This window comes from Phalacrocorax carbo, chromosome 2, assembly GCF_963921805.1.
Source record: "Phalacrocorax carbo chromosome 2, bPhaCar2.1, whole genome shotgun sequence".
Taxonomy (NCBI): domain Eukaryota; kingdom Metazoa; phylum Chordata; class Aves; order Suliformes; family Phalacrocoracidae; genus Phalacrocorax; species Phalacrocorax carbo.
The window spans coordinates 13,150,915-13,165,878 of record NC_087514.1 but is presented as its reverse complement, the minus strand read 5'-3'; positions in this window follow the sequence as shown (position 1 = coordinate 13,165,878).

The following is a 14,964-nucleotide window of genomic DNA, read 5'->3' as shown; positions in this document are numbered from 1 at the left end:
AACTCTTCCATCAATCTCTGGGGGCTTGTATCACAAACATGCTCCAGATGGTGGGAACTTGCACAGCTGAATGCCCTCTTTCCAAAGATGTTTCTTACTACATCAGGCAAATTATTTCCCAGCAGGTGCTAGGTTATCCAGGGTGATCTTCCCATTGGACCCAAAAACAGATGCTGCACCTGTAAATCACTTGCACCTGTAGTCATTGGGATGCTGACACCCTGTGGCACCCAGGCATGTGGGGCATCCCTGACATTCAACTGCTAATGCCAGAGATAAAACCTTTTTTAAGAAACAGGAAGAAAAAGGTCTGACATCTGCCTGAGAGGTTGTTCCACTTGGTTAGTATTCAAATACAATAATTTATTTATGGCAAGAAAATTATCTTGCCGCACACTAAACTAAACACTGACTGCCACTTACTTACTCTTACCCTTACTGTCACCTACATCTCAGTAGCTGCACAAAAAGCGATGGGTTTGACTTTGAATTTACTCCCATTCATTTTGTTCCCCCTGTGAGGGCGTTCCTCATGTCACTGTGAGCACCCCACAGACCTCCCAGAGAGGCTGGGGGAATGACACCTGGAGAGAGACATATCAATCACTGTTTGAGTCTGATCTTGGAAAAGCTGTAATATTTAACAAGCCCTGCTGATCATGCCTTGCATTGTTAAATGATCCCATCTGACAGGGCTGAAGGATGAACACAGCATGCAATATGAATCCTACCCATTAATTAACTTTCAGCTGATCCCCGTTTTCAGACCTCTCCTCTGCATGCTTCAAGAGCACAAGGCTTTCCCTGAGGTCCCTGATCACAAGACAACAACGTTTCTAAATAAATTTTCACTCAATGCTGAAATTAACCATTCACCATTGCCAAGTGAACAGCTAAACCGCCTGGTTTTTTTCCCCTGTGCCACCTGTTTGCAGTACTGCAAGAGCAGACAAGTAATTCCCTGTTTGGAAGAAAGCAACCTTGTGTGTTCTTCTTTCATTTTAAATACTGATGGAGCAAGCTTATCTTCTACCAGCAATGAAAAGTAGATGCACACCTGGTTTAACTGGGCTCATCAGTGCTTTGTGTGGTGCTAAGTACCCACAGCATATTATTTCCTGAGCCTGTATTATTGAATTTCTTTAATTATTGGCTGTAAATTAAAGGCAAAAAGCAGGTGGATCACATCTCTGCTGTCATTGGGACTAGGAAACATCCAGCCTGCTTGAAAATAAGTGAAAATGAGCTACAGAAAGTGCATTTTACAAGAAGGTTTGGCAGCACAAACCAGACCCAGACCTGGAACCCAGCTCCAGCGCATCCCAATCCACAGCAGGATGCCAGAGGAGGAACCAGCTCTAAATTTCACAGCTAGTCCTGCTACCGCCAGGTTTCAGAGCAGCCCAAGCATGGTGGTAGCAGACTTACCAGCTGGACTGAGGTGCCCTGTGGGATGTGTGATGGAGGATGGACTCTGACACTGCTGAGCCTCCTCAGTGCTGAGCAGGATCAGCCTTTGACACTACTAGCCCACCCCTACATGGTCTGGTCTCATCTCAGCTCTCTGGGTCCATTGGCATTTCAGTACTTTTGCAGGTCTTTATGCAAGTTTCTCCCAGGCTACAGTTGATTCAAAACCACTGGCAATTTCTCTTGGAAATGCATTAAATAAAGGATGATCCCTGCCTCAGAAAAACAAGCAGTATAGTTTTGTCAGTGCTTTTGAGAGGGCAAGGCAAATTTATCAGTGAAAATGTTATTTTAACCTGGGGCAGCTTGCACGTACTTCATATGTGAAAGCTCTTTGATTACGCTGCTTATTAACATTAAATCAGAGCTTTCACAGAGCTCTTGACTTATGAGTATGTATGACTGTGATCTCTTCTTTTAATCCATCAAAATACCTTTCATCCCAGGGTTGTAAGGTCATTTACACAGGAATCCTTGTGGGTTGGTTTTACTTGCTACCACATGCCTCACTGAAAGGGAAGCAAACAGAGTGCAGCTCTGAATGGTGTGTGCAGTTGCAAGTCATCTGCTGAGCTTCGTGCAGCTGGTGTATGTCCTGCTTGCACCTTGCAAAGCTCTCGCGGTGAGGCCCACCATCAGAGCACAGCTCCTGAAACATTGGTGTGCCAGAGAATTCACGCTCAACTAATCACCGAACAGACAATGTGGTTTGTGTGGTCAGTCATCCCCGGCACAGCTTAAACATTAATCTGAAATGCCTCTCTGCCGGTCTTCAGCCCCTGGTGTAGCAAAGCATCACACGGGGAAGCAATTCTGCTCCCACTGAACACGGCGGGACTTTTGTTCCTGATGTGTGCTGGGCCTAAGATTGCTAGACTTCAAACCATCAACAGATTGAGAGTAAGTAACTTTGCTGTTGAAGGCTTTGGAAAAACCTCTGTTAACGCTCGTTAAATATATGTGTTTCTGATAGTTTTGAATGTAAGAAGAAACTGAACACACAGTAAAGAAAGAGCCACTGTGATCAAATGCTGCACTATAGAAAAGCTGTTAGTAGCTTCAAGATTTCACATTTTCAGGCTTGTTGTGCAGGACTCAAGATGAGGACTGGGGAAAAAAAAACAACAAACCTCCCTTAAAAGAAAAAAGCCTCTCTAAACTCCTGCAGTTTGATTGCAGTCCTGGAGATCAATTTCCCTCATCCAGGATTACCAGGTGCACCTCTGCAGCAGGGGGTGGCATTTAGGAACATTACCTGGGAAGGCACCAAGGCAGGGTTGACTTCAGATGCCCCACCTGCACTGCTATGGTGGCGCGGGCACTGTGAGGCAGGAGCAGAAGTGGGACAGTCAGCTGCTTGCGCTGACTCCACCATCCCCCACTGCAGCACCTGATATGAGGACCTCACCAGCCTGTCTTCACCAGGAGATCTGCAGATGCTTCTCCAAGCCTGGATATGAACTATTGCTGCAAATAACACCTTATGGGACATATTGAGAAGGGGCAGGTGAGGCCATGAAGCATTTTTAGCAGTCAGTGGCTGCAGAATTGAACCCTCCTAGTCAAGAGCATTTCAAGCTGGAAAAAAGGCACATACAGCACACACTAGGGTGACTTGAAGTGACATCAGAGAGAAATCTCCTGGGTTCAGATTGCTTTGCAGCAGGGACCGAGAACAAGCTGTTTCGATAGACCTAGCAATCAAACCGTCACAGTTACGATATGGTGCTGAGTTAACAATCAGCGAGTTCAGCAGAGCAAGGCTGGGCCAATAGACAAACCTACTGCCTTCCTGTTTTGCTGATTTCAGTCCTTTTATTGCAAAAGCTGGAAAGAAGTCTAATTAAATAATTTCTCAGCTATGGCAAAAGAACAAGTAACATTTCAGTTTGAAAATGAGTAAAATTGGAGAATATGACCAAATGGACGAGGTGGAGAAGATTCTAGCACATCATTTGTGATTTTGAGCCACATCTACCATTTTCAATGGGATGTTAATATTTATCCATAATCTGTGCTGTGCTTTCACTGGTCACCTCTTATTGTTGACTGAAATGGAGCAGACTCATGCCAGAATTCTCTCAGCTCATCATAACTCCCTGGAATTCTATATATTGGCTTGCCATAATCCAACTGGTAAAGCATAAAGTGACTGGTTTAGTTAAAGGGCAAAATTGTTCTTTTTTCCTTATTCCCTGTTTGTAGACTAAGTAATTCATAATTACATGCAGTTATATTTTTAAAGTAAGTTCTTTAGCAGAGAAGCTGTTATGCCAGTGCAGCTTGCAGTTAGTGTGCTGCAGGGACTCTAAATCCACCTGGCCTAATGAGGGTGTTGGTGATGCAAATGCATCCCTCCCTGTGCTGCAGACAAACTGCAGCACTGAGCGCAGTCACTCTGGCATCCTAAAGCAAATCCCTATGTGAACATTTCCTTAACAAATAAAGAATATAAAAATTATTAAGTCAAGACAAGGTATGTAAGTCAAGACACCATCTCTTTTTATACCAAACTGTGTAAAAGGAAGAATCAGGCAAGTTTTTGAGCACACAAGACCACCTTCATATCTGCAATAGAAGCAGGAAGTTTCTTGGGCATGTAACAGCAGAGAAAACTTGTCACAGTTTGATGAGCTGTGTATCAGACCATTGCTGAAGAAAACATGGTTGGTACCACTCAAGTGGAGACATATTAACAGGAGGGAGAGAAAGGTGCTGAGGTAGGTATTGCCTGAGAAGAGAAGGCAAGATAGTGTAGAAAATGTGGAACACAAAGAGATTATCAGGGAGAAGGGAAATTAAGTGTCATAAAAAACATATTGCTACAGAGTCACTGATTTTTGGAATGCAATAAGAATATGAATTTTACTTCCCAGGCTCATATTTGGCAGAAGTTTTGTAAGTTTCCTTAACTGTTTTTTTGAGAGAACAACTAGGAAGAGTTGGGATTTTAGGAAGATTTTTTAAAGTCTCTGCATAGCAGTATACCTTAGCAGGAATGTGTGTGTGTGAATGCAGTATACTTTGCTATTGCTTGAATATCACGTATATTCAAATAACCTCTTCCCATAACCCATCCCATTTTCTTCAAAGAAGACCTGCAACCACTCTGATGAGCTGAAAAGGACCTAGCCAGGATGGCGGATTGTGCTCAATGTCCCTGTGTGGCTAATAGGAATGAAAGTGGCTGCTTTAACCTTGTGGAACCAGAGTGGAAAATACATCAAGTCTGTATGATTACACTCTACTTGGAAGATTGTTTCAGGACGGAGAATTTGTAAGGCTGGGAAAGGTTATTCTCAGTGCACTGCCTGCCTGATGTGGGCATAGGGGATGGAGATAGGATTTCTGGGTGGTCAGTAATTTCGGGGAGCATACTTGCTGTATGAAAATTTACTACTTGTGAGCTAATTTTTGGAGAGAAGTGGAAATTTGGTGGTGGGATATAGGCTTTTCGAGGAGAGGCATTCTTTAATTGCTACACAGGAACGGGTTGCTCCCAGGCACAGGAGAAACAACGGAGTGCAGAGGGACCTCAGTGTCCTTCCTGCTCACATCTCTCACTGTGCTCACAGTTGGCTCTATGTGCCCTCATTAAGCAGCTATTTGATGTGGGCCCTTTGAAGCAGACTTTAAGCTGTGATTAACATCTCCATCTTGGGACCTCATAGAGTCACATTGAGGCTTTTCTTCACCTTGTGTTTTCTTAACACTTGTGCAAAGACAACCATAACCTCCAATTCAGCAGAAAGTTGCACTGAGAACAAGAAAAAGCAAGAAAAAGTACAATTTATTTGTAGAGGTTACAGCCGGGGAAGATCAAGCATTTAGTGATTGAGGGAGACTTGGAGGAAACCTGGAAACCACCCCTAATACAACTGACATGCTGTAACTCTCCCCTGTGATAACACTGATCCTTTCTTACAGTATCAAAAAAAAAAAAAAAATCTAAGGATGACTGCCAGAGAGCCCCTTGCACACTGAACAAATGCAGTTTAACATCTGAAACCACCACCACAGCTAGGAGCCAGCACTTCCCAGCTACTCAGAAGATACTTCATTCTCTCCTCTCAGCTTTCCTGTATATTCTGCTCATTCACTGCAATCAAGGTTAGGGTGGAAATTAGATTTTAGAAGAGGATCTCATTCAACATGAAGGTGCTGCTGATGCCTTCTATAATAAACAAATTGGAAGCTTTCTGTGAAAAATATTTCCAACTCTTGGCAGGCTGCCATTAAGGTATGCTGCCTCTCATAAACAAAAAAAACTCCTGACCTGTTTACATGGTAATAGGCTCATTCAGGGGGCACTGCCTGCGTGCCTCATCTGGGTCTTAGATGAAAGCAAGCCTGGGATAATCTTATTTTACAGTATTTAAACTAGCCTCAGATGGCAAAGAGCACTCTGAGGAGGTGTGAGAGCCTCCGAGCACCACCTCAGGCAGCAGGAGAGGCGAGGAAGCATGGACAGACATATCTGACTCTTCAGAAGCAGTGAAGATGCAATTGAGTCCCATTCAACGGAAACCTGTCTTCCCTTAAAACATCAAGGAAAAAGGTTCTGTTAGTCCACAGAAATTTCTTTTTTTTTTTCTTCCTTTCTTTGAAGTTGCAAGAACAATGCTGCTAAACGGTGTTTAACTTTCTTTTCTCAGCTTGCTTCTTGAAAAACAGCATCTGGGCAGCCCTGCAGTGTCCTGAAGAGAGGCTGAATGCTGTGAAATTGGGTGCTCGGGTACGACTCATAGCTGAGCACAAAGGCAGCCCTGAGGGAGCTGCAGTAGCTGTGGCAGGGAGTACCCACCCCTTCTGTTGATGGCTTACAAAAGGCTGCCTCTTGTAAACAAATAAAACATAAGCTGCCTAAATTAATTTACAGCCTTTAGCAACTCTGATGCTTTCATTTGACTTGCATCCATGTTCAGCTGTACTAGGGAAAGTTGCTGGAGGTCTGAGCTCGGTGAACATGCTGTCTGGAAGAAAACAAAAGGTGTAGTATCTGACGTACTTTTAAATTATTTCTAAAAGCTGAAAATTTCTGAGAGTTTTACAATAACTATTCTGATTCTTTCAAGCATCAACTTTGTTTTTGAAATCCCCAGTACTGCGGAGCTGCCAAATCTCACTTTTAAAGGGGAGGTGTATGGGCTGAGTAAAAACCACGCAGGTTTTTACAGGAGTTGGACCTGGTAGTCCAGGAGAGTGGGGTTCCAGATTGCATGTCCTATCTTTGCTGCAAATGCACCAGTGATTCAAAAGTCAGCGTCTGGCTGGTTGTCCCTGGCTGTTGTGTATGAAAATGGGCACGTACTGTGTTGCCCAAATTAGAAACAAGTGAGCTCTGTGGCTTTGAGACTACCCTCCTGCCTAAATGCTCTTAATATGCTTTCTGAATATCATCCTCAGGACCTCCTAACCTTTACATCACTGCACTGATCAGTCTGAACAGTGTACGTCGCTTGATCTTCCTACATCTCCCATGTCAGACATTTCTGCAATGCTACCAAGCCCTGTAGTCTTTTCCAGCTCAGAAATCTCACTTCTGATCCAACAGTAGCAATAATAAGGGCCTTTCTGTGCTTGGTCCACCCAAAGCCTAGTGAAGCAATGGGAGGTTCAAACCAGGCCTTATTTATACTCACTGTATTGCGCTGGCCTTGGAAATCATTGCACTATTTTCAAACTATACAATTAGAGTTGAAAGTTACTTGTTCTTCTCCCAGTGTGTCTGCAAATGAACGCTTTTAAATAACAACTTTTTGCAGCCAAACTACTGCAGCTGCAAACCTCTCCAAAACCATTGTTTTTCTGAAAATGTCAAATTTTTCTTTCATATTGCAGAAAACCCACCCTATGCTCTTCTCCTGACTCGATGCTTAACATGGCTGGATCTGCAATGAAATATGAAGGTTGTTTTCTGACCTTGGCTACTGTGACTTCTTCCAAAGCATCCCCCCTCACACAAGTATTAGGTAATGCAGGAGATTTGAGTCAAATGGTTTATTGAACCTTTTGCAATGGCTTCTGCACTGAACACCCAGTTAATTATTTGGAGCATTAAATATTTGCAAAACCATTTGAAACACAAGCTAAGCACAAGCACACATATTGCAGGAGCCTGTGGTGGGATGCATATTTCACAAAAAAGTTTATCTTCTTTTCATCATCTCCTGATGCTAGCTACAGAGTCACACTGCGATGTGGTGGGGCATGTGGAAGCATGATGCTTCTTACAGAGTACCAGAGCTGTTGTCACACTGGTGCCACAGAGCAGGTACACAGCCCTGGCTTTGAGTTCTCTTTTTCAGCGTATTTATTCTTATGGGGATGCAGAAGCAAATAGTCCCCATGCTGTTCATGGAATTGGGAGACCTTGTAAAATTAAAAAATTGTTCCTGTATTGCATATTGTGCCCCTTGTGTCTTGTCCTGTCACTGGCTGCCGCTGAAAAGACCCTGGCTCTGTCTTCTTTATTCCTTCCCCATCAGATATTTATACACACGGAAAAGATCCCCAAAGCTCTGCCTCCAGGCTGAACAGTCCCAGCTCCAGGGAGCTGCTCCAGACCCTTAATCGTCTTCGTGTCCCTTTGCTGGACTTGCTCCACTATGTCCATCTCTTGTACTGGGAGCCTGGCCCTGGGTACAGCACCCAGACATATCTCATCAGTGCTGAGCAGAGGGGAGGGGTCACCTCTCTCTGCCTGTTGGCAATGGTTCTCCAGTGCAGCTCAGTGTGTTGTCGGTCTCCTTAACTTCTGTTTCCATCTGTAAAATCTGACATAGTATCAGTGAGGTAATAAAACTTTAAAGAGTTTGAGACACTCAAAAAGTGTGCCAACAGAGCCCTTCATAGTTATTTAAATCAAGGAAAAGGTTTTCCTCTCAGGTAGTTAACAAAGTAATGAACTGCTTCCCCCATATCCCATGGCACAATAAATAAATAAATACTGATTTCCCAGCAAACCCTCTCTGAGAGGTGTGCAGGCAGGCGTGGGAGTGAGCAGTTTGGACAACTCCATCCTCTGCATTAGTGATGTAGTTCTTGGTCCCTGTGGAGAGATAAAGATCTGTAGGACCGTGGGTTGCCTACAGTGTATTTACAATAGATGCATCCTACAGCGTGTGAGTCATTACAGCAGAAGGAAGGTCCCAGCCAAAGGAGACTTTAAAACTGAGGGGTCATCTGGGAGGACAAAGGAGCTTCTGTTACATTTGCATGTTATACTTCTGAGCCTCTCTCCAAAAGATATGACAGGGGAAGGCATGAGAGCATATGGTCCCATATCCTGAGCCACCAAGGCTGCCTTCCTATTACAGGGAAGAACCAGCAAGCAAAATTCAAATACAGCTGGGAAAGGAAGTCCATCACAGGTAAAAGGATCAAGAAAGAGCTCAGCCACAGCTGCTCTGGGAGGGATGAGGAAGATGTTCAGTCAGGGCCAAGAGCTCAGAGGTCGAACCCCTTTAGGGATTTGACATTGAATAGCAGCATGCAGGGAGGTGAGTGGCAATGCCTGAACTCCTTTCTGCTCTCCAGGAGCTGAGAAAAGCCATAGGGCATATCAGCAAGTACCAGGGAGTAATGTTTCTGCACAGGTAGGATCTGAGGTTGGTTTCCTTTATCCTGCCTTTCACTTCTGTAATCTTTTTCACCACTTGAAATGCAGCTACCTATCCTTTGGCTTGGCTGAAATAAACCTGCCATGTTGGCATCCCTGCCTGGCCTGGTGTTAGAAGTCTTGGGGCAGTGAGAAGACTCTTCAGCAGTAACAATGCGAATTAGACATGTGCACAGGCAGCACCTCTGGGACCTGCCACCCAGGACAAGTGGTGGCATGTAAAGTAAGGGGAGTTCATAAGGCGGTTTCCCCTGGTGCCAGCTCCCAGGCAGCAGTCCCTCTCCAGCAACGGAGGGACAGCCTTCAGATCCAGGCACCCATCTCTCTTCGCCTGCTCATGACACAAGGCAGTCTCCAAAAACACTTGGGTCTTTCCTGCCTCAGAGTTTGTATTCTGTGATCCTGCTGAGATCACAGCCCATGCCCAGTATGCTTGCCCCAGCAGGTATCTCTGCCTCCTCATAAGGACTGCATTGCCTCACCTCAGCCAATGTGGGGGCATGACCCTATCTGAGATAACCATGAAGAAAGAAGGAATTATCTCACCTCCATATTTGACCAAGTGAAAGTACCATTATCCTTCTATCATCTCATCACAGCATTTACCCATCAATCTCTTTTGGAGAATATGAGATATCTGTTTGGTTTTCTTCAAATGGTGATATCATTGATGCATTTTCATAACTGTCCTGACACAGAATTTTCTTGCACTCCTGTCTGGGGTGCAGGGCATTGCTGTTCTTCAAGTAATCAGCAGGAAGATCATTGCAGAGGCTTCAGAAATCAAGTATGCTCTTCCAGTCTGCTGATTACTATTATTAAAGCTAACCAGCTGAGGAATTAAACTGTGCTGTAAATAGGTGTTTGACTGGGGGGTGGGGGGAACCAACCACAAACCAAAATCCCAGACATTTCATAATGAAACCAGAAGCTGGATGCTGGTTCCATGAATGGCAGCATGGAGCAGATCCTGTTCAGAAAGGCTAGCAGGATCTGCATGGTCGTCTCCCCCTGAAAGCAGGTTGCAGGAGCTTTGTACAGCACTACAGCAACAAAAGCAGCTAATCTAGTGACCCTAACAGACTGACATCAAATAGATGGCAAAGGCTTGTGCTTCATCTCAATTTCCAAAATCAAGGAGAGGATTTAAAGTTAGCAGAAATATGGGACTGAGATAGGTCCTATACCAATTCTTGGAGAGGTAGCAACACTTCCATCACTTTTTCATTTAGTTTACAGGGGAAAAAAAGCTGCATGTGAGACATTAAAGGCATCTTGTAAGACTGCCACATACTGTGAAAAGTAGCAATAGAACGAACTTCAACACCTGATCAAACATAATGTATTTCAAGAGCCAAGAGGGGCTGAGCTCGATACCTTGAATGCAGAGTATTCCCTGTGATTCTGTGTGATTCTGTCTCTGTTGAGGTTTTGGGTGTTTTTGATGTTGCCTGTCCAGTTTGGATTGGATGATTGAGAATACCAAAGACTGCAGTTTTCCCAAACTAAGTCAGGAATGGAGCCAAGAGAAGTGGTGGAAACCAAAACTTTTCTGCTGCTAGGGCTGAAAGTTTCACTAAATCTCAGGTCCAGGGAGATTTCCCAGGCTCAAATACATTTCAACAAAGCTGAGCAAAATTACAAGTAATGGGAGACATGCTAATAAGGCAAATTGTAGGATTGGAAGGATCCTGCCTTCAGGGCAGGCAAGTAGGTCGTTCCTCATGCATTGACCTCACAGAAAGTGTTTTCTGCTCTCTGTACATTCTTCCAAGTTTCTTTGATTACTTCTTATCCTGCCCATCATGGGATGGAAATGGGGATTACTTCTTTCTCCCTTTGGTTCTACATCAGGAACCTGATGTGTATTTCAAGACTTTTTTAATGTTTCCGTGTCACTTCCTCTGAATGGACCCAAGTGCTCCAGTTGAAACCTAATTCATGCTGAACAGGGCAGCAGGGAAACTTCAGGGGCCATGTAGGCTAACTGCAAAAGTCACCTTCATAATTAGACTGGTGTGGCCAGCTGAGCTGTATTGTTTGGGGAAGGGTGGAGGAGTCAGGCAGGTCCAGTTACTTTGCTGTCTGTATTTTGTAGGCGTGTACTGCAGCCAGCTCAAGAGAAGGAAGACAATAGTCAAACTGTTTATTTTCCCCATCATTAATCTCAGTGGATCTGTAAAGCTGTTATTAAAACTTTTCAGTCGAAAGGGGCTTGGGGAGCATAAGAGCATAAGGACAGATGTGCATAACACATTGAATTGTGGAAGATACCTTATTGTATCAGGCCACTTCTAAATCTTTTTTACACCAAGGTGTCATTATATGCAGAGTGACGTTACAGACTATTATATGCAGAATCTGAGCATGAGATAGCAAGAGAAAAACTCTTGTTTCAGACATTCAGAGAGAATACGGACACTTCAAAAATGAAGTAAAGGGCGGACATGTGGCTTATGTGCACGTCATCTAAATTCTATGTCTTATCCTGACCTCAGATCAGATTGTAATTCTTAAATGAACTTTGTAGATCAGACACAAAATATTCCACATAATAGTATCCCCAAAGACTGTCTCCAACACAAACAGCCTCCCACTTCTGTTAACAGTGGATTACTTGTGACAGGATAGGCAGAAGATTGATTCTTGCTTATAAATTATTTTATGATCCCTTTTCTGGTGCAATAAAAGGCAGTGATTCAGCTATCCAAAGAGTGGTGAATGAAAAGAAATGAAGGACTTATATAAGAGTAACTCTAGACCAGAAATCAGTTGATAGAAAATTGTTGAAGCCATTTAGAATTCCACTCAATTATTTTTATTTTTGTAATGTAACTTCATCCAAAGTAAATCAGCCAGAAAACCAGTAGAACTACAACATTATTCCACTGTGTGAGGTTGTATCTCAACTAACCATAACCAGTGAAGCTTTTTTGAACAGTCTATTTCTATTTTAATGTTTTCTTTTGTTTAATAAGATTAATATTTTCCCAAGTTTTTTACACAATACTGCAGTTTCTTTATCTTTTTCAATGAAGAATAAAAACATTCCAGAGGCTGGAAGAGAGGAAATATGTAACAGAAACTGGTTTCTGCTAGTGGAAGAAATTAATGTACTGGTTGTAAAATGGAGGCTGTGGTTTCTAGAAGGAAATTTAAAGTGGATATTAGAAGGATATAGCTACATATCAATTCAGGTTTAAAAGGGTAGACAGAGAGGATTTTTAAAGAAAAAACATGGGATATTGCATTAAGTAAGCCCTGGGAGTGACCAAACATGGAAAAGTCTTAAAGATGAGTGAGTGAGGTCCATGAAGGGACCATGCAGCACCCTAGAACCAGGACTTAAGCCACTTGCCCCATCACTGAATCCCTAGTCCTGACCTCAATGCCTAAACTCTCAGTATGATGCGTGAATCACATTACACAAATGGTACAGTGGTAAGTAAGAGTGGTGCAGTCCCTAAGCCACAGCAGGGCATGAGACAGGGAGAAGGAGACCAGGTAAATGTCCCTTTCTCTATAAAACTTTCCCTGGAGTTAATGCTTCAGTCAGGAATATCCTTTCTCATGGGAAATTATGAAAGAGGTTCGTTGTGTCCCATTACTCACTAAATGGAGCCGTAATCCCATGACGGCAACAATTCATCTGGGGAAGGCTGAGGTATAAATCCTGTTTCTTTCTTTTCTGTAGTTGAAAATCACATCTGAGTTTTTCCTTTTGCCCAATATCTCAGTCATAAAGAAATCTCTTTTTTGGTTCATAAGAAAAAGCTTGGATATAGCTAAAATAATGCCATTTTGTGTATTCAGACTCCATGTTGTTTAAATGAGCAGGCAACATATTACCTTGTCTCACCATCATTTTTGCTTTCCCCATGCCAATAGAAAGTTATGTCAATTCAGTCAGGCCCCGATTGCTGTTGCTGGGATACTGTAAGCAAATAAGTGCAAGACAAGGCAAAATAAAGGATGCGATACTACAACTAAAAAGCGACAAAGCATCACAGATGCAAAATTTCTCCGTAAATGACGCAAACAGTAGACACAAATCACTTTATTTAGGATTCATCTGTACCAGGCATTTAAAGACAACCAACTGGATGTTAACAATATTTTAAATTGAAAGGAAAACATGGGAAAAAGAGAAGCTGGGATCTGAAGACTGAAGGACCAGCAAGCAAGTCACAGGAATTACCCTCATCCTGTGGCTGGAGGCTTGGCCTGTGAGGTACTGAGCCAGAAGGGGTGTCCCCTACATACAATACATTTTTTTGCTATTCTTTTTTACCTAATCTGGAAATACATTAACATAACCTGTATGACAAGGTTCTAGGGTTTTGTTATCTTTGCCTGTCCAATTAAAACAATGGTGTAACAGGTTAAGTGATTATTTGCATATGTAAAAGCTAAATGCTTTCAACTGAGAATTGAGAGATGGTATATATAGTGTCTAGGAATGAAAACATTTCCCTGGGATTCAGAGTTCTTTTGTCAGATAAAAAGGGTATTTGAGTAGTGATAGTCGTATTCACAGGAATGATGGTCTTAGGTAAGGCTTCAAGAGGATTTCTAACCTCGCTTGGTGTTGGAACCTGATATTATTGGGTTTGCTTTTACTGAATTTCTGAACCCATAATCTGAAAGCATTTCCATGAGTTGTTCTTCTTCAGACAGGGGAGAAGTACTTCTCCATCCAGCCGTATCTCAGGTATCAGGTACTGGATCTCACATATCTCCAACTGCCATAAATCCTGTGCCAAGACCATTGCCTCTGGCTCTCTCTGCCAAGGACTGTGATGGTGGCAACCTTTTTAAGATGTTTTTGTCAAGGTGGCCAAGAATTTGTTGTTATTTAAAAATTATATGGGTCTTTCATTAAAAGATGTGGTCTGTCTCTAGGAGAGAGATCATAACTAATTGGATTTAGGGTATTACATCTGTCTGAGGGCAGCTCCAAAACTTACAGTGTGGAATTGAATGTAATTACTACAGACTCAGTGATGAGAACTATAATAATAAGAGAAGCCAGGTGGTCTTGTAGCCTGGCTATGTTTGCACCTGCACATTATTCCTCTGAAAGGCTTGGTAAGGAGGTATGACTGGGGCTTTCCCCATGTCTTTCATTCAGAACAGGGTGAATACACAGTCTTCAGGAAAGGGAGCAGCTTTCCAGCCCTGGAAATTGCTGGTTTTCACATATTGGTCAAGGGTCATTCCATGGTTAATTGTGTAGCAGAGATTTCCACCTACCCATCCATCACTGGACTGCTGACTTTAAAGGCTACTTCCTAGGGTAAAAAAGTATCACTTCCCTCTCTGGGCTGTTCACTTTACCGAGAAGTGTTGTGAACCCTTGGCAACTAGCAAAAGGACTAGAGCTGCTATTTGATATTCACTGTTGAAGAAGAATTAGACCCCACTGCTGGAGTTGCCTGGAGGTCTCGTGTGCCCCCTAGGGAACATGGCATCGGACATATTCTCAGATGCAGAGGACCGAGATTATACATTAAGAAACTGAATGTAGCCAAGAGTTTCCCAGAACCCAGTATTTTCTCACCAATAACTTCTGCCATCATGAACCTCCTGCAAAGGCAGGCTTAGAAATAATTTCTTTAACAGCCCTGAAACATGCCAAGGGATCTCTGCAAATTCCCCAAGTCATCCCAGCACAGCACATTTTTAGGTCTTATTTAGATTCCAGTCATGAGCATATGAGGATGATTTCTCTCTCAGTATCACCCTGCTGAATACCCACAATTTGTTCATACCTATTTTTCATCCTTGGCTGCAGTGCCTTGCTGGAGCAAGCTCAATGACCAGTGTAGACTTCCTCTAAATCATAGGCACTAAGAACAAACACATCAGGATTC